Genomic DNA, 27839 nt, shown 5'->3' with positions numbered 1-27839 from the left:
GAGCATCTCAAAGCTAATTCTCTTCTCAAACCATCCCTTCATCACTCTCAGCTGATGACCTAGCTTCATATTTCAAACTGAAAATTGAAGTCATCAGATGTGAATTGCTTCATCTTTTTTGGCATGGGTGCCCTCTTAATACATGCTGTGTGACAGCTAGGATTCATCTCTCAGGTGTACAGGTCTAGGATCATAAATTTTAAAACTAAGATATGCCTCCCTTCACTGCTTCCAAGCTGCTTATGTTGTGTCCCATTCAACATTCTTTTTGAAATAAGTCTCCGAGAAAGGGGAAACTTTCACTGCACCAATAGTTGCTGAAAATGTTCCACACTCTGTTTAGGAATCTTTTGCTGGAGGAACAAATTGGGGCATGGGAGTAATTACAACACAAGCTGAAAAGACCCTACATGCATGTATAAGACATGACTTTTGGGGTAAGATGCAGCCTTAGGTCCACACTTGACCACTATCTTCTTGTGAACTTTTTTTCTCTCGCCATTACAACACATCAACCCGGCATTTTTTCAGACTCTTATCTCCTACCAAAGCTGGCCTTCAGTCATAATGAGAGCAGAACTTGGGCAGTTTCTGGCCTCCACTGGTGATTAGCAGACATTGCCCTACTGACTTCCCAAATGGATCAGGAGAAACAGCCAACCCATATGGGGAAGACTAATACTGTTCATACCACCAAATCCGTACAAATTGGCACCATCTTTTCCTCCTGTTTTCAGTGGGGAAAGCATCTCTCTCTACTTTTATGTGACTCCACAGTTACTAGAATTCTCTCCCGCTTAGATTTCAACAGGCTCTGTCTTTGATTAGTCGCTCTACTGCATCATTAAATTTAGCTTCTCTAGTTTCTTTTCAACTTCTCAGGAGTATTCTTGAGTCTCTTCCATCTGAAAAAAAGGAAAAAAAAAAATCCTTTGACTCTTTATCCCCCGCAGGTTTGTTCCACTACCTGTCCCATTTCTTGGTTCTCTGTTAATAAACTTTTCAAGAGCTATTCTCCCCATTTTCTACCATTCTTTAGTAGTCACTGAAGTGACTAATTTTGAAAAAGCTAAAGAAAAAATATTCAGAAGGAAATGCCAATACCCAACAACTAGGTTTAATAAATTAATAAAAATATTTTATCAGGTAAGGGTCAATCATTCAATGAGTGGGGGGGGGGAATAATTCCCTTGCTGCCGAATTGTATTATTAAGTCTCCTCTCTAAAGGAAGCTTCTCTCTTGATTTGGTGGTATCATTCCATACCACTTTTAGGCATGCTATTGTTTTTCTCTAAATTTGCCTTAATAGGATCATGTTTTATATGTCACTCTACAGATAATATTTGACTTAGCATATCCATCACCTAACTACCTGTGTGTGTGTGTGGTGAGAATGTGAAAGTTCTACTCTCTTACTATGAATTTTTCTGTAGTTTAAACCAAGGAGCAGAAGTGCTGTGCAGTAGGGTGTGTTCATTTCAACTTCACTAGGTTTCTAATTCCTCTGTAAATTAGTTCTATAAATTAATATCCATACTATAGAAATTATGAAACCTTTGGTTTGCCTTTGTCTTCGCTAACACTTTGGCAAAACTATAGTATCAGATAATATTACAATCATCTGATACCTGTGCGTAATCTCTCCTTGCTCCAGTTCCCATTTTCTTGATTTCCTGTGAGGTTGTGTGTATTTTTATATTTATTGGCTCTTTCTGCCTTCGGGGTTGGCTGTTCCATTCAGTTAGCTCTTTTGTTCGGTTTTTTCTGTTGAATTATTTTTCTTTTAAATATTGATTTTTGTTATGTTTAATGGAACTGTCTTCTCCCAATTTGGCCTTTCTCAAAGTTTGTATATGGCACCTGTATGTTATAGAAGTTTAAAATTCAGATCAGAATTACTGATCTTTTTTTTTAATCTGTCTTATGTAAGGAATGTTTACAGTTTTAGAAGTCCTAAAGATGCTCTTGTACATTGTGTTGTGTTAAAAGTTTGATTTTCTAAATTACGTATTGTTTGCATTTGCAGTTTATTTTTTGCATTATGTGAAGTAATACTTTAGATTATCTGTATTATCCATACAGAAAGCTGAGTCACTGTACCTTTTTACTGAATAGTCCATCATTGCACAAGATTTGTATGCCATGCACACCAGCTGCTAATTTCCACATAAGCCTGATCTGTTTCTTGACTCTGAAATTGAGTCCCTTTTTCTCTGTGGATGTCTTAGCCTCTGCCTTAATGTTTTAATTACCCTAGTTTTAGAAAGTCTTAAGTCTAATAGGGCAAGTTATCTTGGTTCTTTTAATTTTTATTATTGTTGTAGAAATTATAAGGTAATCGCTTTTCCCAATTTTAGAATTATTTTACTTAGGTACATGAAAATTTGTTAAGATTTTTATTTAAATATTCTTGAATATATGGATTATTTTAAGGGAGAACTGACCACTTTAGGATAGTAAGGTTTCCTATCCATAAATTGTACATGCTCTTGCTTCATTTAGGTAAGTCTTTTATCTCCTTCAATAGTATTTTATAACAATGTGGGTGTTATACATAATCTACCAGATTTGTTTCCATATGCCTTATGATTTAAGTTTCTGTTGAGAAGATCTTTTTTCTGTAAGATAAATTTTTGGTGTGTTGGATTGACATTTGTCTTTGAATAGTGATCTTGAACTCACTGATACTTCTAAATTCTCTTGTCAGTTTTTGGATTTTCTACGTAAATTATTAAAATATTCTGCAATACTGATTACTGTGCTTTCTTTTCTGGTTCTGGGGAACTCTTTGTAAGATGGCTGCATTCTGTTAAGTGAAAGCATGATAATGTTTCATGAAATGTCAGCGTGCAGAAGGATTTTTACTGGTGCTGCATAGCCTAAGACGGACTCTTAGAATGGGCACCCAGTGTGAAGGTATCTGTTTCCTGTCATTGCTGGCCCTGGGGCATCTATTGCAGAAGAAGCCCTTGGTCACCAGATAGTAAGACGACCCTTAGGTGACTGATAACTCTCTTACCTCAGCCACCCTAATTATTTGCTCCCTGAGCCTAGAAATCTATGATTGTTGGTGTTTCCTGTCTCCCTTTCACGGGGAGAGGGTGAGAGTGTATTTGTGTCTTTGACAGATAACTTTGTAGGAAAAAGGCATACAATTTCTATCAATATTACATGGAAGTTTAAATGGTATGTATGGAAAATGTGTAGATTCTCAGTTTTGCCTCCCATATCCATATGCTATAGGAAGGATCTTTAAATACAGATCCCATCCTTCCTATGCAAAACATCTTCTACCAGTGACTTTCCACTGTTTTTCAATAAATCCAAATTCCTGATCGAGGGACCACAGGCTGTGCACAATCTGATCCCCGCTACACTGCTCTGTACCCACCTTGGCACAATACCTAGTTTACCTTGAGTACTTAGATAGAGATTAAGTAAAACCCCACATCCCTCAGGTCTTTGGAAAGACCTTCCTGGGAAAGCTGTAGGACACAGCATCCTTTCATCTTCAAGCAGGCCCTCAAGCAGAATATCACTCAGTGCCTCTCCAGGACACACTGAGAGTCTCTTGCATTTGCGCCAACCTCATCTGTGTGCTGTGGCCTCTTGTTGACCCTAAACCTGACTTTTCAACAGAAAAAGAAATGCATTGATAGGCTTGAGAGGATCCATCTCCCACTTTTCCCACAGCATCATCTAAATGTTCCTTCCTCCTGCTTCCTTGAGAGCATAAATTCTTACCAGCAAACCACCTTTTCCAGACAACAGAGGTCACAAAACCTGATTCACTCTTTTTATAATCAAGCCCCCTCAAAAAATTGTACCCTAAAACCAAATACCTTTACTGAATAGGTTTTAAATAGAAGCAGTTTGGCTGAGGCCCAAATCTCATATGGCTTCTCACTTGCGCTCCGCTCCCCTGTGTTACTCCCTGAAATGACGCTGCTGACATGGACATTGTCACATTTTGGTTCTCAGACCACCACCAATAGTTGAGAGGATCCTGCCCGAGCCCCCAGTTTCTATGATCCAGTTCAAAGACATAAGCCCTTTGATCCATAATTAGGAGTCCACATTAATGACCATTCATTTTATTTAAAAATAAGTAAATTATAAATAATCTATTAAATGAATAAAAATGCTATTTCCATATCAAAATTAACATCTTTTAGAGTTTTATGAGGACTCTAAATTCAGTATCCTACTAAGAAATCTGGCCCCTATGCCCGGCAAAGTCCTGTAACACAAGTATGCTCACCTATCACTAAAGTTCCTACATGTTGAGGCAGATACAAAGCATGAAGACTGTTACGAGTTAATTGTGCTTTTTAATCACTCCTATTCTTGCTTTTAAATTAAAAATTGTTAATTGACCTCTGTTATAGTCAAAGTTGCATGCTGACCCCTAGCCTGGGAGTTTCCATATGCTGAGGGTGTGGCCCTGAAAAAAAGCATGTTGTTTGATTAATTGTATAAACTATGGTGATGCACAGTTAAAGCAACAATAATATGGGTTTCCATTTTTCTAATGCCTGGATTTTAGGACACTGTTTTCAGTTTGGTTCATTCAGTCATAAAATACTTCCATGAGCACCTGTTTTGGGTCAGTCCTGCTCCGAGTATATAGGAAAAGTGAGGAAAGTGGGCCAGAGTCCTTGCAGACCTTACACAACACATCCATACCCTATCTTTAAAGCAACTGTATAAAGTCTCTTCTCTAAGGTTTGCTTTTATTTTGACTTCATTGCCATACCTGGGTTTGTTACTGAATGTAAGTTCCTGTGCCTGATACCCAGTGAGGCCAGGTAAACCAAGACAGTGACATTTGGAGCCGAAAAAGATTTATTACAGCGCCATGGAAGGAGAATGGATGGCTCATACACCAAAAGCCCTTGGACTCCCCGAAGTTTCAGCAAAGCATTTTTAAAGGCCAGGTGAGGGAGGAATGTCCAGCGTGTGTGATCAGCTATGCACAGTTCTGATTGGTTGATGGTGATCAGGCCTTAGGTGCCAGAAGGTTTGGGGGCTACACAGCTCATGATCATCCAGTAGTTAATTTCTTCCCTTTGGTGGTGAGTTTTAGCATCTGAAAAACTCAAGAAATGTGCATCAGATACTATTATTCTAGGTACTTCCTGGAGGAATTAAAGCAGAGGATATGGGGAAGGGTCTATCTCAGGAAGATCCCATAGGGCCCTCATTTACAAGTTCTTTCTCAACTGGCAAAAAAGAGTGGTATGTGATACTAAAACGGCCTCAAATAAAACCCACAAAATCCTGCTTTACCACCTGCCTAAATCTACTAATTTGGATCCAGTGTTCCCTCAATAAATTTAATCAGCATAACCATCATGAGGCCTTCTGTCAGCAACTGAACTTCAGACTCCCCTTTAAGTGTTTGCCACCTCCCTCTCCACAACCAAGCTGGGCTTTTGCTTCCTGCTGGGTGCTTTAGCTAAAGCCTCCCTGCATGTTTTCTGGGCAGCAAATACAATTCCAATATAGGCAAGCCAGCTCAGCCAAAATTGCTTCTGGTTCAGCATATGTGAGTTGCATAGCACAAGAACAGGCTGTATAATCATTCCATTCATTGGTCTGAGCTGAACCTCTGATGGGAAATTGTAATGAGGCTGAGTCACTGCCACTCTCCAAATAACAGGCACATCTTACAGATGAGGAGCAAAGTGTTCCCCATCCACACCATTGTTCTTTGTAGGCGTATGTGTGTTTTGATTCTCAGAATTCATTTTGACTGATTCAAGTGTCATCCCTAGGAAAAAGCACAAACTTTCAGGCTGGTCATACCTGCTTTCTATCAAGGTTCTACCTCCTCATTGCTGTTTGATATGAGACATTTTTAACCTTCTTTGTCATATGTTTGATATGAGACATTTTTACCTTCTTTGTCATGTAAAGTGGGAAAATTTATGTCTACGTTGTAGATTTTGAAATGAGAAACTAAGTAAAATTTCTGGCACTGAACTGGCACTTTGTAGGTACTCAGAAGACATCAATTATTCAATAACTGGTAGTGTTTTGCCCCTTAATTTCTGAATTTGAGGAAGCTTTGAGTTAATCCCATTTATAATGGAGTAGTCTTTAAATATGTCTCTTAATGTCTCTCTTATGCCACAAAATCAGACAATGAGAAATGGAAGTATCCTCAGATTACCCAATCTCATGAGTTAATTTAATGTACAAAATATTTTCTTTAAATAAAAGCTTATTTGGGAGGTGGAAGGGAATAGGATGACAGGGAGTTTGGTATTAATATATACAAACTATTCAAGTGGATAACCAATGAAATCTTACTTTATAGCACAGGGAACAATTTCCAATCTCTTGGGATAGACCATGATGGAAGATGATATAAAAAGGAATGTATGTATGTATGACTGGGTCACTTCGCTGTCCAGCAGAAATTGGCACATTATAAATCAACTATATTTTAATAAAATACATACATACATAAAAGCTCATTCACGATCCCTGGTACAAATAGATAGAAGGCAAGCTTTGCTAGTTGGAACCAGAGAGGAAGCCTACAGTTCCATTTCTTCCTACCTCAGATATGAGCCAGAAGTTCTTCCCTAAAATTCTTTAGACTCTGTGAAATCTAGTTTGGAAGCTGCTGATAACCGTATTTTCTATCATAGATAAACAGACTTGCCCAAGATCATGTGAACACCAGCTAGGCTTGGAATCTAGGTGGTCAACTCCTGGGCCAGAGTTTTTATGTTCAGCTCATCTGTTTCATTCACTCATAAACATTTAATGAGGACAGACCATTATGCCAGATACTGTGTCAAGTTTTACAGTAGTTAAAGGTGGTAACGTCTTGTTTTTGCTTTTGAGCCAATGAGCTAAAGGGGGAGCATTTGACCATATTCCACTCCCCACCCCCCCACCCCAGATAAGTTCAAGGAAGAATACAAGACATTTTGATAGAACTGACAGAGCACAAAATACCATGGAGAGGTGACAAAAGGAGTAATTTGTGTTTGCTGGAACATGAAGTTGTGGAGGCCAAAAATAATTGTTTCTGAAAAGAGCCTTTAAAGAATGGAATAATCACCAGAAATACAGAGAAACCATGCCAAGAGTAAGGAGGAGAAGGCACAAAAGCATAGTATCAGGGAAGAATTTTCTAGGAATAATGAATATTTCAAGTTAGCTGGACCATAAGTACATAAGGGGAAGTGGTGAGGCCTCAGAATTATAACTTTGTTCAATATTATGTAATGAACTTATGTAATGTCTATTGAATGCGTGGCCAGAGCCTGGACTTGATCCTATAGGCAGTGAAGGGCCATTGAGAGATTTGAGGACTTGAAGAAAATATCTGGAGCTACAGTTCAGGAAGATTGTTCTGATGCTAGTTTGGGGCAAAATCTGCATTTACAAACCTAAAAATAATTTTCCTGACTGTTATTTTAACATTTAATGAGTTAAATTCTCAGCGGTCTGTATTCCCTGTTCTCTCTTCCAACTAAGCATGTATTGTTTTCAAAGTTTGGAGAGAAGAGAAATAATAAATAACATGTTATTATTTCATACCTATGATGTCACAATATAGGAGTTATAACCTTGGTTTTCAGATAAGGAAAGCAGTGATTGGCTTGGGGAAAGAACAGAAGGACTTTTGGGAAAGGCATGCCTGGAGGCCAGCACCCTAGTTGGTGAATGCTTGAAAAAATGTGTTGATGTTGAGTCTGAGCCACACGGCCTTCTGCTACCATGGTTTAAGTGCATCTGTACAGGGAAGGGTTAATGCATGTGGTTGGTGCGGGGGGGGGCAGTGGGGAAGGGGACTTGGACATACACCCATGAAGCATGTTCTATATGGGGTGAAGAATTTTCTGTTTCAGTGTTTTGACTCATCTATATGGATGAAATTTTGTTTGCAAGTGAAATGAAAAAGATGAGGGAGGCACTCTACTGGATCATGAACTTGTTTCTCTTCATGGATGAATAAGTCTAAGTAGCACCCCCCCCAACCCCAACCACATGGACTAACCCTTCCCTGGACAGAAACAGACACAAGATCAGGAACTACCTATTTTGATTGCCTGAATTCAAATTATGGCTCTCATACTTACCTATTGGATGACTTGGGGCTAATGCATAAACTTCTTTAATTCTCAGGTTCCTCATCTGTAAAATGGAATGCTAAAACTGTGTACCTCATAGAGTAGAATTAAATAAGTTAATAAGCAAAAGCACTTAAAACAGTGTCTAGCACATAGTATGTACTGTGTAATGAAAATATTTGCTATTTTAATAGAACCGTTGCCACTAATGATGTATTCTAAATACCTAGATGTATTCTAAATGCCTAGAACACTACTGTACAAAAGAGGTGCTAAGTTGTATTTGAGTTAATAGATGGATTAATGAAAATTCTACCCAAGTAATTTCTATGAGAAATTTAATGAACTTATGTAATTTCTATAAAGGTGATCGCAAACCACAAAGACCTCAGGACTGACTGCTCACTGAAGCAAAGTTAAGTGTTAGAATACTTGGTACTCAAGATGCAAGGTGATCAGGATAGGATCCCTATTATTCAGATCTTGTATAGAGTGCTCAAAACAAACTATATTATTAATTTAGCACAGTAATTAGCAAAATTCTCAAAAGGTTCCCTTTATTTCAGTTATTTCACTTATGATATAAAACATAGTCACAAAACAGAAAGCTTGATGCACAGAAATGTTCACCATATTTATAATTGCAAAAAAAAAACTCAGCCCAACATCTAAATGTGGCAAAATGAGTAAACAAATTGGCAAGCATTCAATGAAAGGAACATTAGCCATACTCTTTAAATGTCATAGTAAGACATATATATTAGAAGATATATATATGCATTAGATACATGTCATAATAAGATATTAGAAGACATACGTATTATATGTAAGTTTTATTGACGTCTAGTTGGTTTTCAATGTCATGATTGTTTTGCTGTACAACAAAGTGATTTAGTTATACATGTACACATATCCATTCTTTATTCAGATTCTTTTTCCATATGGGTTATCACAGAGTATTGAGTAACGTTCCCTGTGCTATATATACAGCAAGTCTCCATTGGCCATCCATTCCATATGCAATAATGTGTATATGCCAATACGAAACCCCCAGTCTATCCCTCCCCCCACCTTTCCCCTTTGGTAACCACAAGTTTGTTTTGAAGTCTATGTCTGTTTCTGTTTTGTAAATAAGTTCACTTTTATCCTTTTTTTTTTTTAGATTCCACATATTGGTGATATCCTTTGATGTTTGTCTTCATCTGACTGACTTCATTTAGTAGGACAGTCTTTCTAGGTCCACCCATGTTGACGCAAATGGCATTATTTCATTACTTTTATGGGTGAGTAATATTACATTGTACATCTTCTTTATCCATCCATCGATGGACACTTAGGTTGCTTCCATGTGTCTTGACTTTTGTGAATAGTGCTGCAATGAACACAGGGGTACATGTATCTTTTTGAATTATAGTTTTCTCTGTAAGTCTGGGATTCTGGGATTGCTGGGTCATATGCTAGTTCTATTTTTAGTTTTTAGAGGAGCCCCATACTGTTTTCCATAGTGGTTGTACCAATTTGCATTCCCATCAATAGTGTAGGAGGGTTCCTTTTTCTCCACTCCCTCTCCCACCATTTGTTATTTGTAGACTTGTTAATGATGGCCTTTCTGACTGCTATGAGGTAGTGCATCATTGTAGTTTTGGATTTGCATTTCTCTAATAATTAGTGATAATGAGCCCCTTTTCATCTGTATGTCGTCTTTGAAGAAATGTCTTTAGGTCTAATCCTTTTTTGAGTGAGTTGTTTGTTCTTTGGATACAGAAGTGCATGAGTTGTTTGTATGTCTTAGAGATGATCCCTTGTCAGTTGCTTTTTTTGAAAATATTTTCTCCCATTCTTTGGGTTCTCTTTTCATTTTGTTTATAGTTTCCTTTGTTGTGCAAAAGCTTTTAAGTTTCATTAGGTCTGATTTATTTATTTTTGTTTTTTTATTTACATTAGTAGGTGGATCCAAAAAAAATTAATGCTGTGATTTGTGTCAAAGATTGTTATGTTTTTTCTTCTAATAGTTTTATAGTATCCTGTCTTACATTTAGCTCTTTAATCCATTTTGGATTTATTTTTGTGTACGGTGTTAGAGAATCTTCTAACTTGATTCTTTTACATGTAAGTGTCAAGTTCTCCCAGCACCACTTACTGAAGAGACTGTCTTCTCTCCATTGTATGTTCTTGCCTCCTTTGTGATAGATAAGTTGACCATAGTTGAGTGGTTACTTCTGGGCTTTTTACCCTGATCCATTGATCTGTATTTCTGTTTTTGTGTCAGTAATGTAGGAATGTTATCAAATTGCTGTAAGAGGAGGGAAGAAGAAAAACCCTGTATCTAGAATATGTTTTGCTTAACCTAGGATCTATAAACAGATATAGATTTCCAATGAGCTTTCTGAATTTTATGCAAAATTCTGTTTATATGGATTGTGTCTATGGTATGTATATAGCAAATTTTATGTCCATGTCTGTGACCCCTCAACAAGGTAAGCACTGGTGTTTTGGAACACATTTAAGTCTAGATTGAGGTACTTTAGGTAGATTAGCTATAGACCTGTGTATCAAGAGAAGACAAAATATATCTGATATTAAATCTACAGGCATGTCACTCAAAGACTCATAGGGCTGGGCAGTCTGTTGCCCATGGACCAAACCTGTCCACTCTTATTTTTGCATGGCCCATAAGCTAGAATTTTTAATATTTTTCAAGAGTTATGGGTGGGAGTGGGGTGAGGGATAACAACAAAAAAGATATGAGACAGAGACCATAAGTGGCTTGCAAAACCTAAATATTTATTTATTATATTTTTTATTATTTTTTATTTTTTCCTCTGACCACATTACACATACATGTATACATACTTTTTCCTCCCATTGTTGTGCTGCAATATAAGTATCTAGATATAGTTCTCAATGCTACACAGCAGGATCTCATTGTAAATCCATTCCAAAAGCAATAGTTTACATCCCTTAACCCCAAGCTCTCGATCCCTCCCACTCCCTCCTCCCCCCTCTCGCACCCCCCAGAGGCAGCAACAAGTCTATTCTCCAACTCCATGATTTTCTTTTCTTTTTTTTTTTTTTTTTTTTTGCTATTTCTTGGGCCACTCCGGCGGCATATGGAGGTTCCCAGGCTAGGGGTCTAATCGGAGCTGTAGCCACCAGCCTACACCAGAGCCACAGCAATGCGGGATCCAAGCCGCGTCTGCAATCTACACCACAGCTCCCGGCAACGCCGGATCGTTAACCCACTGAGCAAGGGCAGGGACCGAACCCGCAACCTCATGGTTCCTAGTCGGATTCGCTAACCACTGCGCCACGACGGGAACTCCCATGATTTTCTTTTCTATGGAAATGTTCATTTGTGCTGTACATTAGATTCCAGTTATAAGTGATATCATATGGTATTTATCTTTCTCTTTCTGATTTACTTCACTCAGTAGGAGAGTCTCCATCCATGTTGCTGCAAATGGCATTAAGTCATTCTTTTTTATGGCTGAGCAGTATTCTGTTGTGCATATATACCGCATCTTCCTAATCCAGTCATCTGTTGATGAACATTTGGGTTGTTCCCATGTCTTAGCTATTGTGAATAGAGCTGCAATGAACATGAGGGTACATGTGTCTTTTTTAAGGAAAGTTTTGTCTGGATATATGCCCAAGAGTGGGTTTGCTGGGTCATAGGGTAGTTCTATGTATAGATTTCTAAGGAATCTCCAAACTGTTCTCCATAGTGGCTGTACCAGCTTTCATTCCCACCAACAGTGCAGGAGGGTTCCCTTTTCTCCACTCCCCCTCCAGCACTTGTTATTTGTGGACTTATTAATGATGGCCATTCTGACTGGTATAAGGTGGTATCTCATGATAGCTTTGATTTGCATTTCTCTAATAATCAGGGATGTTGAGCATTTTTTTCATGTGTTTGTTGATCATCTGTATATCTTCTAAATATTTTTTTTGCCTTTTTTTTTTTCTATTTCTTGGGCCGCTCCTGCGGCATATGGAGGTTCCCAGGCTAGGGGTCGAATCGGAGCTGTAGCGGCCAGCCTACGCCAGAGCCACAGCAACGCAGGATCCGAGCCGCGTCTGTAACCTACACCACAGCTCAAGGCAACACCGGATGGTTAACCCACTGAGCAAGGGCAGGGACCGAACCCGCAACCTCACGGTTCCTAGTTGGATTTGTTAACCACTGAGCCACGACGGGAACTCCCTAAATATTTATTTTGACTATAGAAAAATTTTGCCAACCTCTGTAATTAGAATATTGCCAAGTTGCAGAAGAATTTCAATAGACAGTCTCAGGTCTGTCCTTTAGTTTTCCACAGAAAGTGAAATGTAACATAATTTTTCTTAAAAAATTGTTTGAACTAGTTAAGTGAGTGGTGAATGAATTGAACTGTCTGAAGGTGAATTTTTCCAACATAAAATTCCTTGAATCTTAGACTGGAAAACAAAAGAGAGATAATAAGGAATATTTATTCTTTACGCAAATAGGAATCTTTCAATGTACAACCAAACTGAGCCTTTGGTATAGACCTACTAGAACTTTCATTAGGTAAGAATGTTGAAGACTAGTGACTGTACAATTGAAAAAAAATGAAAATTTATATTTAAATATTATATAATACAGACCTACTTAGGAATTTGAGCCTAATAAAACATATGAAAATATTTCAGCATTATAGTTCCGTAGATTGCTGTTTGTAGTTCTTTACAGTAAAGAGAACAGTCCTGGTTTTGGGGTCAGGGTTTAGTTTGGCTTGAATATCTTATTTTGATAGGCCTTCACTGAGTCACTCAAATTAATGAGGCTTCCCTGTATTTGGCTAATGAAAGTCCTTTGCAGAGCTTGTGAGTTCTGCTCCACTTCTCAGATGTGACCAGGAGATTCTTAGCAATTTCAAGAGGGAAAAGAACATCACTTGATGGTATAATTTGGAGGGTAGTTCAGTAGGAGGCAATCCAGCAGAGCATTGTGGAAGCTTTTGAGACTTCCAGAAACCAAGGGTTTCTCTGGGGTCTTTGTCCATTCATGAGTGAGCCAGAGTGAGGCAGTGGAATGAAGGTTAGAAGACCCAGACTCAGCTCTCCCTCTATTTGTGTGAACTTGAGCAAATTACTTTTCTTCATTGAGCCTCAGTTTCCTTAATCACAAATTGAGAGGTGTGTTTCATGGGGCTGAAACACTTACCATGATCTTAACTTTTAGGTTCCTTGTTGAATGGATATGACACTGCTCTGATACCATTCGTGGATTTCGTAGTAGACCGGAACCCGAATCCTGTTTTTCTCTGGTGCCCGGCCAGGTTAGAGCTCTACCTGTTGGCATCATGATGAATCAGGGATTCTCCCTACACATCACTTCTGTGGCATTTCTTCCAGGCCGGCCTCCCTCACATCAGTCCTAGAGGAGGTCATAACTGGCTCTACTCTGTGATATCACTTCACTTTACTCCAGCCCACATCCATTCTCTATTAGACTTTTCCTGAATTCCTCTACAGATATTCAAAATAGGGTCGATCATTCAGTTAATCAATCTAATATTTTTGAAACTCCAAACTGGTGCATTTTAGCCAATATTCATTTTTGTCTCCATAGCTGTGTACTAGGCCTGAGGAATAATAGAACCCCTGTCAATTTACTCAAGTCAGCCTCTGTACTAACTTTACCCCCAGCCGACCAGACACTCTGCATCAGGTGGAATTCCCTCACCTCATACCGAAGTAACACTGTATTAAAGTAATTTGACAACAAAATATTGTTTCAAACCTTGGAATTACTCTACCTCAAGGTTTTCAGGCTTTGGTTCTGAAAGTCAGATACTCTCTCTTCACATTATTCTGTACTTTGCTGAACTACCTTCTTGGGTTCTTTCTGATATATCATTCAATTCTGCATTTTTTTCTGGTGACCAGAATTTTCCTACACATGTAACTACTCTGCTGTGCATCTCCTGTGACCTAACCACAACTTGGCCTGGCCCTAAGAATTCTCCTTCCCCTGTATGTCTCTCTAACAAAGGACTAGGAGGTCAGTACCCTTCCCTCACCTCACACATTGTTCCAGATCTTTCTTTGTCATCCTCAATGTAAAACCCTGTCACAATTAGGAATCGTGCATCTACCTCCAAACAGGTCACCTGAAATAACAATTGAAGTTTATTTGCTTTGAACTGGAGAGTCACGCTGATTATTACTGTTTTACCAGATGCTCTGATTAGTAATTTAATATCTCTTTGTTCAAAATACAGGAGTATGAATCATTACATGAAGTTGGTAAAAGTTTAAAACCAGAGGAATTGAGATGAACAAAAACTAACCAAAAAAGATTCTTAATGGTGAAAATTTGGAAACCAGAAACTTCAATGTCAGCCTATTTACCTCTTCCAAGACCACCTGGGCAGGATGCTTGAACATTAGAAGGGCTGCCAGGAAGTTTGGGCAGAAGCCAAGCAGGCAGCCAAGCTGAGATTCTAGGCCAGGAAAGATATCAATCAGGTCAAACCTGCCAGGCTGGTTTATAACTTCTAGAAGCCTCCAAGGCTGATGGTCAGCACACTGACCCTCAGACATCCCATTTTTTCTGCCTGGAAATTTGAGAGTTGGTGAAACTGTAACACTTATCTTAAGGAGACTCAGTCACTTTACAGATGAGGATTTTGATGCATAGAGAGAAGAAATTATCTCTTCACAGTCACAGAGTCAGTGTAGGGTAGAGAGGAATTAAAACAAGTCCTTGTTATTTGTTTCTGTTATGCAATGTGATGATGAGTTGAAACAAGAATCTTAAAAATATTATGGAAGAAACCACAAGGAATTACTTAATAATTAAAGAATGATATATATCCATATATATTTTATATTATTTACCACACAGAATATATATTGAAATATTAAATAATAATAGTAAATTTACCTCAGGATAACAGATTCATTGCAATGAATATAACATAATACCTGGGGCTGAGACTATCTGGTAAAAAATTTTGCTCTCTTGTTAGTAGTTGTAGGTGCTCATACTACAAGTAAACACTTAGTCCTCACAACAGGAAGACATTCACATTAAATCTTCATGTCCAGATCATGTTTAATTATTGTGGATCACTGAATCTACTGAATTTTCTGGTGGAAAACTTTTGAAATGCTAGATGTTTATTATGCTATAGATGTGGTTAGAAGTAATCACAGTTCTTAATATATATTTCAGTTAAGTATATCAAGATCTAGAACATGAAAAAGCAGTTTTAAAAAAATCTAGTCTGAAGCCTCTCAGTCAGGTGTGGGAGAAAGACACTAACGAGATCTTACCAGGGTAAGGCAGTCATTCTCTGGGGGAGGGCTCTTTGTATAGCACATAGAACATGAATAGCTCTGTTGTGCATGTGAGAACAGATGACATCAAGATTAAAAGAAAGGGGGGGGGACTTAATTATAGCCCATCTTTCAAAATTCCAAAAGGAAAATACGATGAAGCACATCTTCCCCAGAGAACCCAAAAAGGGAGAAGAGGCTCACAGGTGTATTAGGTCATGGGATCAACCATGGTGGAATTCAGTAAGGAGATGACTTCAACTAACGAGAATGCTTTTCTTCCTACTAAGGGAATTTCTTACCCTCCATGTTCTGACTCCATTTCCCAGCCTTTGGGGAAGAGTGGAGGCGGATGATTCGACCATGGTTGTGTGTCTGTGAGGAGGATGCGAGCTCTGTCACTGGCACTTGTGATGTGGGGGTTGAATCAGGACATTCGGTAACTTCATGCTCATAATCTCCCAGCAGCCTGATGAAGTGGAAAGAAGAGGAGATTTAGAGCCAAGAAAAGTTCTACCAAAATAGTAGTCTTTTGACTTGAAGCTCATTATCATACTTGCCCAAGCTTCAGTTTCCTCATTTTAAAAGCAAGGATGGCCATATCTACCACATAGGCTCTCCAGAGGATAAAATAGCTCATGTACAGAAGATATTTGACACTTAACAGACCTCCTCATTCTTTCTCCTGCTTCCTTCTCTCACTGCTGGGGTCAATGAAACGACCTTCCCAACCAAACACCCTCGTCCTTATCTCTCCATCACCCAGAACGTCACGTTCACCGAGACACGGCTCCTCAGCCAATGCTTTGTAACTGCTCCTACGCTGATGTTAAAAAAGGAAAGGCAAATTGTCAAATACAGCCTTTACCTGTAGAGTGAGGTGTTCAGGTAGAAACTTTTATGAGAGCATCTAAGGCCCTGCCTAACCTGCCTTTCCAAACCCTTTCTCATTCTTTCCATAAAAAAGCCTCAACTGCACTCAGACCTACCTAGGGACATGTGGACGGGCATGCAGCAGCCTCGCCACCTAGGATGCTCTTGTTTTCTTCCTCTACCCTGCAAATCCTACCAGTTTCCTTAAAGGTCAGCTGACACATTCCCTTCTTTCTAGAACATTACCAGGTAATTTGGTTCGTAGTAGTAGCACCCTCTTTGGAAATAGGGCATGTATTGTCTATGCCATTAGTTTAGATTCTTTTAGAGAATCTGCTAAGAGAATCTGCTTAATATGTTGCACTGATGTGGTAGGTGCCTCAAATACCCCTGGATTTTTCCACATGCGAGGTCTCTTTGCCCCAGTTAGATGACACAGTTTTCTCAAGGACAGGATGATTCCAATTATCACGTTTGATATTATTCACGGGATATTTGAAGTGGTGAAGAGAGAAGCAAAAATTGTATTCTCTTTGAAACTTGAGGCACTTAGATTTTGTGTACACTGGTTATATTTAATGAAAATGGTTAATCTAAATGAGTAAATAAAAGTACGCATTTTTGGAGTTCCTGTCGTGGCGCAGTGGTTAACGAATCTGACTAGGAACCATGAGGTTGCGGGTTTGGTCCCTGCCCTTGCTCAGTGGGTCAACAATCTGGCGTTGCCTTGAGCTGTGGTGTAGATTGCAGACGCGGCTCTGATCCAGCGTTGCTGTGGCTCTGGCGTAGGCTGGCAGCTACAGCTCCGATTAAACTCCTAGCCTGGGAACCTCCATATGCCTCGGGAGCGGACCAAGAAATGGCAAAAAGACCAAAAAAAAAAAAAAAAAGTGTGCATTTTCTCTCCTCCAACTTTATAGGGATAAAATGAATAGGTCAGTCATAAAAGATACGTATTTCTTTTTTGCTAGTTCCTTTTTCACCACATTCCCTTCCAGATGAGTCTGCATAGAGCCTCAGAGGGAAAGAAAAAAAACCCAGGTGGCAGTTTACTTTAGAAAAGTTTTGACAAGCAGGTGTGCTCACCACCCTTGTCAGTTCCCAGCACAGCATGAGGTCACCTGAGCAATGGACTTGAAACACAATGGGAACAAACAGAGTAGATGGTGAATTTCTAGCCTGACTGCTCATAAGCTTATTCTTTCTTGGCCTCACTTTGAAGTTCTGCAAAAATAAGACTGATAAAGGGATTCTTTCATGCTCCCCAGGCCTCATGAAACCTACCATAACACCTCCCACATTCTGTGCCTTTTCAGAATCCGCCTAAGGAAAGCAAACTCACACACATGCCCCCCAGAGTCCTCCATCACTGTGTGGGCCTTTCATTTCACAGTCCTCTTGAAAGTGTTATTTGTGAAGCTTAAAATATGTGAGCTTGCTGGGGGAGGAGACAAGTGCTCTGCAGAAAATAACACACCAGGATAAACCATATCACATTGTTTCTTCTGGGACACATTTTGTTCTGGGAAAATGTCCTAATAGCCCCTGACTTCAGTGTTACTGTGTATCAAAGCACTGTGCCTGAGAAAATACAATGACATTTTATATGATGATATTGTAGCAAAATAATAGTTTTTCAGAACCATAGGCAACCGATTGACATGCAACATCTATTAGAAAGAGTGAGTATTGAACACCTAATATATCAACTAGCTCTGTATACAGAGTTGGTTTCATGGTGAGGAGGCAGATTTCATAAACTAAGGTGTGATACAAACTCAAGCACAATGCAAGCTGCTTTTTTAAATTCCAAAATGAAAAGTAGAGGTACAGCTTGTTAGGGAGACGGTGCTATACTGTGTACAAAGCACAGGCTTGGTCACAAAGACCTAAATGTTGGTAGAGGCACCATGATTTATGCACTCTACACCTTTGGGGGAGTCACTTAGCGTCTCTGTGTTTTAGTTTCCTGATTTTAAAAATAGGTATAATACCTCCTTCATATGATTTTTCTCTGTTTATGGGGAAGATTAGAAATAATGTACAGCTCCTGAAATATGCTAAATAATTAATGGTCATTATTGTTCTCGTTATTCTCATGTCATCATGATAAACAGATTGCAGCATCTTACGGTACTGCTTCCCTAGCATCTCTTTCAGACCAGCATTAAAACATCTACTCTTAGACATAGAGAAAGCAAGACCATGACAGATCCTTAGCATTCTCACGACTGTTGAAAGCACTCTGAATTTCCCTGAAGTGTGCTGATAAGAAAAATAGAAAGAATGAGAAACACATAAACTGTTAGGATTTATGTGCTTTGAGCATTCATGATTTCCTCCAGCTCCTTAAAGGCAATTTTAACTACCACCACAATGCCTTATAACTAGAATTTCTAGAAATTCCATCAGAATTCAAACATTTTCCTTCAAACTTTGCATATCAATCTTTGACGTTTTTGATTTTTTCTTTTCTTAGCTTTTTAGGCCTGCACCTATGGCATATGGAAGTTCCCAGGCTAGGGGTTGAATCAGAGCTGTAGCTGCCATCCTATACCACAGCCACAGAAACACTGGATCTGAGCTGTGTCTGTAACCCACACCACAGCTCACAGCAATGGCGGTTCTCTAACCCACTGAGTAAGGCCAGGGATTGAACCCTTGCCCTCATGGACACTAGTCAGGTTCGTTATCACTGAGCCACGACGGGAACTCCACATATCAATTTTATATTGCTGCTATAACAAATTACTACTGATATGGTAGCTTACAAAACACAATTTATTATCATACAGCTCTGTCAAGTCTGACACAGGTCTGGTCTCAGTGGACTACAAAATAAGGTGTCTACAGAGCTGTATACCTTCTAGAGGTTCTAGGGGTAAATCTATTTCCTTACATGTATTTATTTTTGGATAGCAAATGGGTAATGTCATTTTTCTTATTTTTTAAAAGCTTTATTGGAATATAGTTGACTTACAAAGTTGTGTTAATTTCAGGCATACAGAAAAGCAAATCAGTTATACATGTACAGATAATCCATTCCTTTTCAGATTCTTTTCCCACACAGTTTGAGTAAACTTCCCTGTACTATTCGGTAGCACCTATTTTATATATGGTAGTGTGCATATATCAATCCCAACACCCTCATTTATCCCCCTCTACTTTTCCACTCTGGTAAATATAGGTTTGGTTTAAAAATCTTTTGAGTTTGTTTCTGTTTTGTAAATTGTATTGTATGATTTCTATTACATTCCATGTATTAATGATCTAATATATTTAAATGTCTTTGTGTGACTTCACTTAGTATGATGATCTCTAGGTCCATTCATGTTGCTACAAATGGCATTATTTCATGCTTTTTTATGGCTGAGTAATATCCCAGTGTATTTATGTCCCACATCTTCTTTATGCTGTCCTCTGTTGATGGACATTTAGGTTGCTTCCTTGCCTTGGCTATTGTAAATACTGCTGCAAGGGACACTGAGATACATGTATCTTTTCAAATTAAGGTTTTCTCCAGATAGCTGCCCAGAAGTGGGATTGCTGGGTCATATGGTAGTTCTATAATTAGTTTTTTAAGAAACCCCCATACTGTTTTCCATACTAGTTGCACCAGCTTACATTCCAACCAGCAGTGTAGAAGGGTTCTCTCTTCTCCATACCCGCTCCAGCAGACTTCTTGATGATGGCTGTTTTGACTGGTGTATAGTGATTCCTCATTGTAATTTACATTTCTGTAATAATTAGTGATGTTGAGAATTTTTCCATGTGCCCATTGACCATCTTTCTGTCTAAAATATCTGTTTAGGTCTTCCGTCCACTTTTCGATTGAGTCGGGGTTTTTTTGTTGTTGTTGTTGTTTTTGTTTTTTTTTTTTGGATATTGAGCTGCATGAGTTTGTATATTTTGGAGATGAATCCCTTGTGAGTAGCTTCATTTCCAAATATTTTCTCCCATTCTGTGGGTTATCTCTTTGCTTTGCTTATGGTTTCCTTGATGTACAAAAGTTTTTTATGTTTAATTAGGTCACATTTGTTTTTATTTTCATTACTCTAGGAGGTGGACCAAGAAAGATGCTGCTGTGATTTATGTCAAAGAGTTTTCTGCCTATGTTTCCCCCTAAGAGTTTTATAGTATCTGGTCTTATGTTTAGATCATTAATCCATTTTGAGTTTAATTTTGTGCATGCTGTTAGAGTGTGTTCTGATTTCATTCTTTTACATGTAGCTGTCTGGTTTTTCTAGGACCATTTATTATTTTTCCCCCCAGCAAATTAAAATGGCTGTTTTCTCCATTGTATATTCTTGCCTCCTTTGTCAGAGATTAATTGACCTTATAGGTGTGTGGGTTTCTTTCTTGGCTTTGTATGCTGTTCCACTTATCTATATGTATGTTTTGGTGCCAGTATACCATACTTTTTTGATGACAGTAGCTTTGCAGTAGTCCAAAGTCAGGGAGCCTGATTCTTCCCGTTCCATTTTGTTTTTTCCCTCAGGATTGCTTTTGCTATCAGTTTATTTTGTTGTTTTCCTACAAATTTATAAGTTTTTTTGTTCCAGTTCTATGGAAAATGCTATTGGTAGTTTGACAGGAATTATGCTGAATCTATAGATTGCCTTGAGTAGTTCAGTCATTTTGACAATGTTGAGTCTTCCAATCCAAGAGCATAATATATCTTTCCATTTGTTTGTGTCATCTTAGATTTCCTTCATAAGTGTCGTACAGTTTTCAGAGTACAGGTCTTTTGCATCTTTAGGTAGTTTTTTTTGTTTTTCCCCTTAGGTATGTTATTCTTTTCAATGTGATGGTAAATGAAAATACTTCCTTAATTTCCCTTTCTGATCTTTGATTGTTGGTTCAGTCTTGGAAGGTTGTACCCTTCTAAGAATTTATCCATTTCTTCTAGGTTGTCAATTTTATTGGCATATAGTTGTTTGTAGTGATCTCTTAAGATGCTTTGTACTGCTGAGGTGTCCTGTGTAATTTCTCCTTTTTCATTTCAAATTGTATTGATTTGAGCGCTCCTTTTTTTTTTTTTTTTTGATGAGTCTGGCTGAAGTTTTATCAATTTTGTTAATCTTTTCAAAGAACGAGCTTTTAGTTTAATCTTTTCTATTGTTTCCTGTGTCTCTGTCTTTATTTAACTTTTATGATTTCTTCTCTTCTGCTAACTTTGTGTTTTGTTTGTTCTTCTTTCCCAAGTTGCTTTAGTTGTAAGGTTAAAATGTTTATTTGGGATTTTTCTTGTTTCCTGAGGTGAAATTGTATTGCTCTAAACTTTGCTCTGAGAACTGCTTTGCTGTATTCCATAGGTTTTGGACTGTTGTATCTTTGTGGTCATTTGTCTCTGGGTATTTTGTTATTTCTTCTTTGATTTCTTCAGTGTTCAATTGGTTGTTTAGTAGCATATCGTTTAGCCTCCATATGTTTCTATTGTTTGAATTTTTTTTCTTGTGATTGATTTCTAGTCTCAAATCACTAAAGATTTTTAGTGTTGTGGTCAGACAAAATACTTTATATGATTTCAATTTTCTTAAATTTACTGGGGCTTTATTTGTGGCCCATAATGTGATCTATCTTAGAGAATGTTCTGTGTGCACTCGAGAAGAAAGTGTTTTACACTGCTTTTATATGAAATGTTCTATGCGTATCACTTAAGTCTTTCTGGTCTATTATGTCATTTAAGGCCTATGTTTCATTGTGTTGCTGTCACGTTCTCCTTTTACGGCCACTGGTGGTTGCCTTATATATTGAGGTGCTCCTATATTGGATGTGTATACATATACCTATAGATATTGATTTTTATAGCTCTTCTTGGATTGATCCCTTGATCATTAAGTAGTATCCTTGTCTCTTGTAACACTCAATTTATATTTAAGTCTATTTTGTCTTATATAAGAATTGCTACTCCAGCTTTCTTTTGATTTCCATTTACATTGGAATATCTTGTTCAGTCCCATCACTTTCATTGGAATATCTTGTTCAATCCCATCACTTTCAGTCTGTATATGTCCCGAGGTCCAAAGAATTCTGTATCTCTTGGATACAGAATATGTATGGGTCTTGTTTTTGTATCCATTTAGCAAGTCTATGTCTTTTGGTTGGAGCATTTAGTCCATTTACATTTAAGATAATTAGCAATATGTATATACTTCTTGTCATTTTCTTAATTGTTTCGGGTTTGTTATTGTTGGACTTTTTACTTCCTCCCTGTTTTGTTCTTTTCTCTTGTGACTTGATGACTATTGTTTTTTCTCTTGTGACTTGATGACTACTTTTAGTATTGTATTTGAATTGCTTTTTCTTTTTTTAAGTGTGTAGATTGCAGTTTTTTTGTTTTGTTGTTTCCACGAGGTTTGATATAGCATCCTCTATGTATACACAAAATTGTTTTATGTTGCTGGTCTTTTAATATCAAATGCTTTTTCCCATATTCTGCATTCTCTCTTTCCTCTGCTCCTGATTGCTGGCTTTGATATTGTATTTGTCTCTGGATGATTTCCTATTTTTATGTTTACCCTTACTGGTGAGTTTTCCCTTTTATAATTTTCTTGTTTCTAGTTGTGGTCTTTTCTTTCTTTCTTTCAGCCTAGAAAATTTCCTTTAGCATTTTTTGTACAGCTGGTTTGATGATGGTTAATTATTTTAGCTTTCTCTTGTCTGTAAAGCTTTTGATACATCCATCAAATCTGAATGAGAGTCTTGCTGGGTAGAGTATTCTTGGTTGAAGATTTTCCCCTATCATCACTTTGAAAATATTTTGCTACTACCTTCTATCTTGTAGAGTTTCTCTGAGAAATCAGCTCATAACCTTATGGGGGTTCCCTTGTATGTTATTTGTTGTTTTTCCCTTGTGGCTTTTAATATTTTTTTCTTTGTATTTAGCTTTTGTCAGTTTGATTACTATTTATCTTGACATGTTTCTCCTTGTCATGTATGATATTTTCTATGCTTCCTCTACTTGATGTCTTCAAATATTTTCTCAGCCCCTTCCTCACTCCTCTCCTGCTGGGACCCATATGATCTGAATATTGTTATGTTTGAGGTTGTCACAGAGGTTTTTTTAAACTGTCCTCTTTATTCTTTTCTGTGGCAGTGATTTTGACTACTTTCTTCCACCTCAATAATTCTTCTGCCTCAGTTATTCTGCTTTTGATTTCTTCCAGTGTATTTTTCCTTTCAGATATATTATTCATCTTTGTGTGCTCTTTCAATTTTCCAAATTTGTTAAATATTTCTTATAGCATCTCGGTCTGTGTATCTAGTCTTCCCAAGATCTTGGATCATCTTTACTAGTATTACTTTGAATTCTTTTTTGGGCAGATTACCTATTTCCTCTTCATTTATTTGTTTTTGTGAGTTTTTGTCTTGTTCTTTTGTCTGAAACATATGTCTCTGCTGTTACATTTTATCTAACTTTCTGTCCTTGTGGTTTCCTTTCTGCAGGCTGCAGGGTTTTAACTGTTCTTATTTCTGGTGTTTGCCCTCTGGTGGGTAGGGTTGACCTAGGGGCGTGTGCAAGCTTCTTAGTTGGAGAAACTTGTGCCTTCCCACTGATGAATGGAGCTGGGTCTTATCCCTCTGGTGGTCAGGGCCATGTTAAAGGATGTGTTCAGAGGTGCCTATCAGCTCATTATGACTTTAGGCAGCCTGTCATCTCTTTTCTCAGCATATGTCGGCCCTTATCCTCTTGATAGGAGGTGTGCTTGATGTTGTGCCTACCAGAGCTTGTGCTGGATATAGAGCAGAGCCTCCTGTTTGCTCTGTGGTTGTCACTGCCCTGTAAGAAGCAGGAGCTGCTCTCTAGTTGGAGTAAGAGCCCCCAAATCTGTTTCTGAGCTGTGGTTCTGATCTGTAGCACAAGGTAGGTGCATTTGTATCATTCCCACTGTGAAAAGAGCCATCGAGTATTCCTCTGCTGGAGCTGTTCACCTGTAAGTGTGCTCTGTTGTGTCATGTTTTCCTCCTTGTGTGGGCCTGCAGTACACTGTTGGTGCTGCTCTTGCCCCACCGTAACTGTAGGTATGTCTGTAATCATCCCCTCTGTTTCTTGGGGATTGTTTTCACTAGGTCACAGTTGTACATCCACTGAGGTCAGGACTCAAGATTTTAGTATTCATGTCCCTGGATCTGTTGTGGGGTTTATTGAAGTAGCTAAGACTCTAGTTTGGTTTGACCCTCTTGTGTATGTGCCCACAAAGCCTACAGCTAAATCCAGACCTGTCTCAGGTACAGGAGCACTTACTGTCCCTTCAGATGTTCCATCAGTACTGAATTTATAAGGCTGGCAGCAGAGGAGTAAATCTGATTCACACAGTTGGGAGGAGAGATTTCAGCTCTTCCTCCTCATTACAGGGCTGTTTTTAGTATAGGTGCCTATTGTCTCCTTCCTCAGTGTGTACTGGCTGTTATCCCCATAGAAGTAGGTGTGCAGATGTGGTAGCTGGTGCCTGGTCCTAAAGTTCTTGGTAGTGGTAGCAGTTGTTATTCATACCCAGATGCAGACTGTGATTAAGGATATAGTCCATGCAGGAGGTGGCAGTGGCTTCCATAACCCCTGCTGGAGTCTGGAAGCAGCCAGCAGTTGACATCTGGTTGCCAGCCCTTCAATGGTGGCTGTGGGCCATGCGCATTTCCAAGGGAGCAAGGGAAGAGGTTGGCACATGGTTGTGGACACCTCAGTGGCAGCAGCAGGCTGTGGAAGTTCCTAGGGATTTAGAGGCAATGGTCAGTGTCCAGTTATGGGCACCTCAGCAGTGGCAATGGGCCGTGGTCAGTGCCTGGTTGCAGACCACTGCCACCCCCTCAAGAGGAGTAGGGGCAGTGACCTATGTGAACTCTCAGGGAGTCAGAGGCAGGTCACATGCCCTTTGGGAACAGCAAGCTGTTCATGCTCCCTGGAAGGGGGTGGAAAAGGGTAACTGATCAGTCACAGGCCCTCTGGGGGTGGCAGCAGCCATGGGCCTCACACCTTCCTGAGAGGGAAGGAGCAGTGATTGTTGCCTGCTCTTGAGACCCTCAGTGGAGGGAGTGGTCTGCTCTTGCCTCTGAAGTTCAGGATGACTGTGGTAGCTACAGTCTGGCCCAGAAGCTCAGGCAAGTGGCACCCTGTGGCTTGCAAGCCCATGCATGGAGAAAGCATCACCTCCTTTGGTCTTGCCTTCCCTTCTCATGCCCTCCAGCAACAGTGCCATGCCTCATTGGCAGGTCCAGGCTTCTTCCTGGTCTCCCTGGGATACAATGCACTCCACCTTAGCTCCTTTAAGTTGTCTTCTCACAGCCAACCCCAGTCCTCTCCCCTGATTTGCTCTCCAAAGCCCAAGCCTCAGTGTCCAGCCCCGGTCCACCTCACTGATTGTATCTGGCTGGGGTGGCTGGCACCAAATGACCTTGCAGCTCTTTCTCCGGTTTGCCCTCCACAAACCAGTTGCTGTACTTCTAAGGTTCCATAGCTCCCTCTATATTCTGGCTGGTCTCTCTGCCAGTGAGGGGACTTCCCTGTGTGTGGTAACCATTCCTCTTTCACAGCTCCCTCCCAGGGGCACTGGTCCCATCCTATCCCAATTCCTTTATGCTTTTTTTTTCCTTTTTCTTTTGTCCTTCCTAGTTAAGTGGAGGTTTTCTTGCCCTTTTGGAAATCTGAGATCTTCGGACAGCATTCAGTAGATATCTGTGACAATCATTCCACATGTAGATATATACAGCTTTGATGTATTTGTCAGAGAAAAACATTTAAAGGTGGCTCCCTTCCTCCACCTTTAAAACCAGCAACATTGTTTCTCTTTGACCCTAATTCTGTGGTCACATTCCCTTCTCTGACCCCCTTCACTCCCTTTCTCACTTTTAAGGACCCTGATGATTACATCAAGCCCAACCTGGATAATCCAGAATAACTAGTCTATTTTAAGGTCATCTAATTAACAGTCTTTTTGACTTTTCTTGAGCTGCTCCCTCAGCATATGGAGGTTCCCAGGCTAGGGGTTGAATCAGAGCTGCAGCTGCTGGCCTACACCAGAGCCACAGCAATGCAGGATCCGAGCCGTGTCTGTCCCCTACACCACAGCTCACGGCAACGCCGGATCCTTAACCCCATGAGCAAGGCCAGGGACCGAACCTGCAACCTCATGGTTCCTAGTCAGATTTGTTAACCACTGAGCCACGATGGGAACTCCTAATTAATTGTTATCTTTTACCTTACTTTGTCTTTGCCTTCTAAGCTAAAATATTCACAGCTCCAAATATTATAATATGGAAATTTGGGGGGTAGCCATTATTCTGCCTAACTCAGCTTAACTTTAAATCTTTTTCCAAGAAAAGAAACAAGCTCCAAAAAAAGGAAGTTTCCCCATACTTTCACAAACAGGGAGAAGGCAACCTAACATTTCTTAAGGGCCAATTATGCATAAGTCACTTTACCTTTGCTAATTCATTTCAACCTTAGGACAACACCTTTAGGTGGGCTAAAATGACCTGCTTATCTCCACCTCCCTGTTTCTATAACCCTAGCATGGGTATTCATTGCACACATGTAAATTCTGAGATTCTAGGAAAAAAGAAAAAGAAGGGAAAAAAAGGAAATTCTATGAAAGAACAGAAATTGGAGTTTGAGAAAGTCAAAGTATTTTTAAATTTGATATATTACTTGTAATATTTATTCATCAACATATTTTCCTGTTTTAAGTAACTTGTTACTTATGCATGATATGACAATAATAATCTGTATGTTAAGAAAGAAAAATTGATTAACAGGAAAATTGTTCAAGGGCACCTACTGGTAATTGGCAGAATTGAAATTCGAACCCAGTTTGCCTGACTTGAACATGAAAGTAGAGAGAGATAAAGATGGCAGAGCAGGAAGACCCTGAGCCCACCTCTTTGCACACATACCCCAAAACTACAGCTATCAGAGAACAACTCTTTCTCAGAGAACCTTAAGGCTAGAAAAACAGCTCTTCTACAACCAAGGTTATAAAACACACTAAGACTGATAGGAGAAGTGATATAACCTCACTGGGACCTACACTAGCATCAGGCAACCCAGTATTTCTAAAAGCTCAGAAATACTCTCTAAAAAGCAAGGGATTGGTGTCCCAGTGCTGGCGGTCCCTTGCTGAGTTCCCTTGGCTGGTTTTTGAAAATCAGTGAGGCTTACTGGAGGCCTTTAGGAAATTGATATTCTGCTTTTAAAGGGCACACACACATAGACCTACTCTCTCCCACTGCCAGTGCAGAGGTAGCAGACTGAAAAGTGCCTGGTCATCTGGCTGGCCTGCCAAGCCTTCCTCACTGCACCTTCTGGCCCCTCCAGCTCTGGTCCCACCCCTACCAATGTAGAAGTCACCAGCACACCCTAGGAGAAGTCCAAGCTTGACCTGGGCTCCACTTATAAACCCCACCCCATTCTCTTCAAGACAGTGGCCCTGGCACACCCCAGAAAAATCTTCACCCTGTGCTCAATTTATATTCAGCTCTCCCACTAAAGCTACTGAGAACATGCAGACTACATGCATAAGGACATTCCTTCAAGACCAGGATAGGTAACTGTTTTGCCTAATTTCATAGGA

General features: G+C 39.3%; 2 long non-coding RNA genes across 2 annotated transcripts in view; one reads left to right on the top strand and one right to left on the bottom strand.

Moving 5' to 3' along the window:
- Nucleotides 1-27839, top strand: part of LOC110260054 — a 104116-nt gene that overhangs the window by 26154 nt on the left and 50123 nt on the right. The window lies entirely within an intron of this gene.
- LOC106509005 overlaps nucleotides 913-27839 on the bottom strand; it is a 99042-nt gene continuing 72115 nt past the window's right edge. Inside the window, exons 3-5 of the long non-coding RNA XR_002342840.1 lie at nucleotides 15702-15868; nucleotides 8104-8158; nucleotides 913-5098 (exon numbers count right to left, since the gene is read on the bottom strand). This is a non-coding gene — a long non-coding RNA (uncharacterized LOC106509005). The remainder of the gene's footprint in view (nucleotides 5099-8103; nucleotides 8159-15701; nucleotides 15869-27839) is intronic.

Source organism: Sus scrofa, chromosome 3, assembly GCF_000003025.6.
Source record: "Sus scrofa isolate TJ Tabasco breed Duroc chromosome 3, Sscrofa11.1, whole genome shotgun sequence".
NCBI classification, from domain to species: domain Eukaryota; kingdom Metazoa; phylum Chordata; class Mammalia; order Artiodactyla; family Suidae; genus Sus; species Sus scrofa.
The sequence above is the reverse complement of the archived record's forward strand: the minus strand, read 5'-3'. Positions and strand labels throughout refer to the sequence as shown.